Here is a 6,000-nt window from a genome sequence, read left to right on the forward strand (position 1 = left end):
GAGAGAAGGTTAAAACGTGCCATTCCTCATGACTTCAGTTCAAACTCAGCTTGAACTATTTTGGCCTGACACATATTGCAATTTGACCCACATGGAAAGATGGCTAAAAGGTGATTCTGCGTTTTTTTATTTGGTTGTTTAATGAATTATAAAATGTAATTATTAATTTCATTGTTTGATAAGATTCTTGAAATTTTCTGATGAAAATTATGTAATACTAATAGTAAAGCAAGCAAAAGGGAAAAAGAACCATAAAATATGACGCACAATTTAAACTAAATGAGACTCTAGCCCTAACATCAATAAAGACGACTGCTTTATAGAAGAAGGATGTGGTTTGCTGTTGGGGTTTTTTGTGGGATAACTAATGATGTGAGGATGAGGTCTTATTCCACGGATGTGTGTGGGTAAGTTTATAGCCCTTGTTTATTAAACCACCCCTGTCCATCTTACACAGTTACTCTATGAGCTGAAAGAATGACAGACAGTATTTATCACTAAAGGTCAATGGAAATGTAATTATTTAAATGTGGTGAGATGGAATTCTGGGTTTAATTAATGCAAGAGATGACATTCTCTGAAAGGACAATGGAAACTGAACAAAGGAGTGTTTCTAATAACTTCTTATTGCAGTTGGGGCAGCTGTTAGTTTTATGAAATTTGGTTATTTGCACTTGGTAAAAAAACACTTTTAATGCAAATGACCAGTAATTGCTCAAGCTAAGATACATTTCAAACTGCTGTCTTGTTTTCAAACATCATTGAAAAATAGACTAAAGCAAATTTCAAGCTTAATTCTTTAAGAATTGTCATGTTTGAAGCAAGGCCCACATGCAGAGAACACACAAGTAGAAGGATGAATTCATATCAAAAGGTTTTATTTTCCATTTGAAACTGATAGCAAAAAACAGAGAAGGAATAAATATTGTTATAGAGGAGCCACTGGAGCTGCATCATCCTTACACTGAAGGCAGAGAAGGGGAGAGGTTAGAGGATGGCTTAGACTCAAGCTGGGAACCTAATTCAGATAGGAGCTTATTGAATAAGCGGGGTGTTTCCGCCAGGGAGGACTGGAGTAGGGAGCTGGAGGTTTGCTTGATGAGCCCAGGTGGGCGAGTCATTAGAGGGCAAGCAGGTCTTTCCAGGTTGGTGGCAGAGAGAGCGGTACCTTTCTGGATAAGGAGGTTTTTCCAAGAGTTTCTTCATCAGAGGTTTTGTTTGGGTACGTGCTTTTCTCAAAATTACAAGAGCAGGAGAGGTAACCTGTGAAAAACGCATACAGGGCAGGTTCAGGTTCAAATAACTCATGAGATCTTTAGCTCAGGGGAGGGCTATGAATACCAGTAGTGATTAACACACAAGTGCTGGAGATCGGGCCGACCGCTACTCTTATACTGGAAAAGATGGGGCTGATTGCACGCAGGTGTGCAGAAACGTCCCTCCAAGCCGATCGCAGCCTAATGGCTCAACCTACAGGGAAAAGCAGACTCCAGCCCCCAACACGAATACTATACAATATATTGTTCTGAGACCAGACAACTCATGTATTTTTGGCCCATCTACCGACAGGTATTTCAAGTTCAATGCCTCAAAGTTACTCAATCAAAATTACTAAATCAATTCTTCTAGTTAATTTTTTTAAGAGTTTAACCTCCTCATATATCTATTCATTTTTCATATGCAGACAGCTCTGCAGAAGCAATAACAGCATTTAGCGTCTACTGTATCTCCCCCCCAAAAAACTCCTTGATCAGCTTTTCTGATTTGTTGATGATTTGGCATCCAGCAGCAAAAGTTCAATTTTCTGAACTCCAGTCGAACGCACCTTTAGAGACATTTAAAACTTTGACTATTAAGTTGTTACAGTTAAGAATACAAAACATTTCCTTTGTAATCATAATTGCAGAGTTATCTGCATGGATGTTAAGATCTCCAACAACAATAACAAAATCAGAATTAGTACAGAAACACAGAAGCAGTCCAGTAAAAACCAATAAGTGAAGCTGCAACAGGATAACAGACAACTTTTATTTTACAACTAATTTTCCAAATAATACCATTGAGGATCTGAGGAACAATAGTAAATAGATCATAGAAACATTTGCTGATTTTTTTTTTTTTTTTTTTGTCTCTTCGAAAGCGTGGATATGTGCATTTGCACAGCAGTACTATATTCTATTTGTAAACAGAAAATATGATGTATATATATCATGTATAATATAATAATATGTTTTTAAACACAAGTGTGCTGGAAAAAAACCCAATTATTGATTAGGCTTTACAAATATGGCTAGCGTTACAGAATTAGTACAGTATAATGTTAAACCTAAAACCCTGAAATGAGCAGACAGTGTTTACTCCCTCCAATCGGGACTGAAACTGTTTTGCTTTCAGTCATAAAATCTCATTAATGAAATATTTGCTTGGTCAGTGATTACTGATAAATGATGAAAAAGTGGGATTAAAGGTTAGAATTGAACTTTCTTTTTTTGCCTCTCAAAGCTTAGGGACTTATTTTTATTTTTTTCCTCAGATTTTATTTTTTTCCTCTGATATTAAGTAAATCACTTTTGATTGCTTTGAGGATCAATGGATATATACAGATGTACTAATCTGGTAAATAAAAAAACCTTAAAAAGTTTCAATAAGTAAAACATTTTCAAATATAATCCCAAAACAATTTTTTTTCGTGACTTAACATTACATACAGCTGCTGCATATAGATTTAATTGTCTTTATATTCATAAGCAAAGCTAAATCCCCCTAAAAACCTAAGCATTCTTTAAAAATAAACACAATTACAAATTATACTCACATGTTGTTCAACAAATGAGTTGGTTTAACAAAGCTCAACATCAAGCTATTTGTGAAGGCTTTTGTGTCCACCATGTGGTCACTTATAACCACTGCAACAGTGACAGTGGATCGCCAGCGGTGAGTTGATATGTTTTAAAAGAAATACCTTTTTGAGTCAGTTGTGATAAAAATTTAGATTTATTAAGGAATTATTTTCTTAAAGCTTTTTAGTCAAAGTAAGAATAGTTATAGCAAGTGGAAACCCTATCTCGAGAAAATAGCTAAAACTGCAAGTTTGTTCCCAAACAGGTTGGATATGAGTCCCAGATGGAAAACTAGATACCAACAGAAAAGTTTAAAGTTCTTATAACTCCTAACCTGGTTTGAACCTCTCAGTCAAATCTAAACAGACATCTAATGAAAATCAAATAAACATCAATATTATAAGCTTTGGACAGCAGAAAATATAGATAAATACATAGAAAAGCATGTTTAAATATCTAAAAAGCAAACAGATGCAAAACAACTTGTCATTACATCCACAGTACTTAAATGCATAATTAGATGCAACATGGATGACTAGACATCTCAACACAGGTATTTATGCTTAATTTTTTGTAGCCCTTTAAATATACATCTTTTATGTTTGCTTGAAATTAAAGGCACCTTGTTTGACAATCACACATATTGTCTTATTCTTCTCTTTGCTCGGCAGCATCCTAAGCAGCCAACTTTCTGGCGGCTCGAATCACTCTGATGTCAGAGTACACAATGTTATCATCAGTCTCATCTAAAAAAAACAGAAATAGACACAGAGGCCAGATCTTGTTAATTAAAATGATATTGCCTTGGTAACAAAAAATGTAACCTCATAATTAGTACAGTTTAGTGTAAGAGAAAAGATTCGGTAATATTGTCTCACCTTCTTTAAGACTTGTGGGGTGCTTTATTTTACACAATTTGACTGCAAGAAGCAGGATCAAAAGAAGAAGCGGAAGGTTCAGACTTGCAAGAACAGTAAGAGTTATTGAATGCGGCCCTAGAAAAAATAGACATCGAGTCAAATGGCATTTTCCTGCAAAGACTTTTATATGCCTATTCAAATCAAACATTTAATAGTGCACTTATTTTACAACAGTGCGCCGCTTGTTAAAAAGAAAACAACAAAAAAGAATGGAGTTAAACTAAAAGACAAAAAAATTGAAGAATAGTACATATTACTGTACCTTGGCAGCTTGTAAGGTATATGACGGTCTGTTTACTGCTGACTTTGTTTTCTACTTTACAGCGTAGGTTTCCTGCCAGCTGACCATTCAAGCTGATGCTGGAACTTTCCTTCTTTTCTCTGACAGCTTTAGTCTGTATTAATAGATTGTCATCTAAATAAATTGAGAACTCTATGTCGTCTCCATCTGCTGAGCAGTTGATTGTCCTTAGTTCTGGTGACAAACATGTGGATAATAAAGCTGGTTGTGATACTGAAGCTGAAAGACAAAAAAACCCCTCAGATTTACAAATGTTACGCAGTTCAAAATAGAACTATTAAACCTCTTGATTTATAAGTTTATATGTTTTAAAAATATTCTTTTATGTTCATACCTAAAATCTGCAGATTGATGATGAGTGTCTTGGTATTTTTACCATCTTTGTCATATAGTTCAAGCTGATAATCTCCAGAGTTATTCTTCGTTGTGGTGTTAAACCCAAATGTTTCATTGAAAGTACCAAATGTGTTGTTTACAGACCCCTTAATCACATTTTCAGCTTTTTTCAGTTTCATCCTTGAAAAATTCGGAAAGTTAAAAACCAGAGGTTCTCCGAGCGCTCCATAACATTGACGGTTTGTATCATGTTGAAATAAATTGCATTCCATAAGTCCTAAAAGGGAAACATTAAAAACAAGCACATAAAAAAAGAGACAAGGCAAAAGAAAAAAGTCATGCATTTGCTGTCAATGTAATATAAGAAATATAAAAAGTACTATTACGATAGCAATTGGCTTTAAAAGAATTTAAACTACAAAAAGCTTGTGTTAAATTTTCTAAAATGACTACCATTATCTGTAAGAAATATTATTAATAATAATAATAATGTATTTTAATGTATTTATATTAATTAATATTTGGATTTGCCCAAATGAAAAATACATATTCATTATGAATATGAAGAAGCCTCTTGGATGAGAGGCCAAACGTCTTAGAAAATCTCATGTCCAGTTGCCTAGACTGAGCTTTTTCAATCTTGACCATGATCTGGATGACTGAAAAGCTTCACAGATATTATTAATTACTTTAAACTAGATAAACTGCATGAAATATACCTGTTGCCAATGTTACCAGAACTGGCATTGCTATGTAGATTGAAATCATTTTCTGTGAAGATAAAAAAAACAATAACATTTATGAATAAAAAATGATCACAATGTGAAGGACAACACTGTATAGATTAAATGCAATTTTATTCAACCAGATTAAATATTTTTTATATTAGAAGCATCTAATAGGTCCAGAAACAATGTAAAATAGATACACTTGTAGCTTTAAGGTCCTAAACAGGCCGCATTTATCTGTGTGAACAACTATGTGCTAAGTATAAATCGAATTTCTACTCTATACTGTATGTTCTACTGTATGTATAAATCTCCTTCATACAGAGCTTATACTCCTTGTTCTTTTTTTTATAAGTCTAGTTAAATTGCTGTCTGTAGTATGTTTCACTCATTGAGTAAGATTTCTCTTTTGGGGCAGAGTTTTCTGTCTTCTTCTGGCTGTTATTATAAGAAAATCAGTGTAATTTGTAATGTTTTAGAGGTTTGTTGCAACTAATTATGTTTGCCATGTTACATTTATTCGAGAATTGTTTAGAAAAACAAGAAGAAAATATCTTTTAGATGTAGTCGTACTGCAGTATTCTTTTTAATTCTAATACTTGTGTAAAATACTACTTGTGGTACTTAATATCAGCAATATTACTAACTTATTTACTAAATAATATTTTGAAGTAATTCTACCAAAGTTGCATTTCTGGCTTTTTCTACCCAGCTCCGGCCTTGGTGAAGACTGACTGTATATTACCTTCTTATAAAAAGAAATTTGAAAATATCACTTTGTATAATGAAATCTCTCACAAAAGGGTTTAATTGGTAGATGTTAACATTACATGATTGTATCAAGAGAATTTTTTTTCTAGAAAGCAACAAGTTGT

The sequence above is a fragment of the Cyprinodon variegatus genome, unplaced genomic scaffold (genome assembly GCF_000732505.1).
Source record: "Cyprinodon variegatus isolate N-32 unplaced genomic scaffold, C_variegatus-1.0 Scaffold36, whole genome shotgun sequence".
NCBI lineage: Eukaryota > Metazoa > Chordata > Actinopteri > Cyprinodontiformes > Cyprinodontidae > Cyprinodon > Cyprinodon variegatus.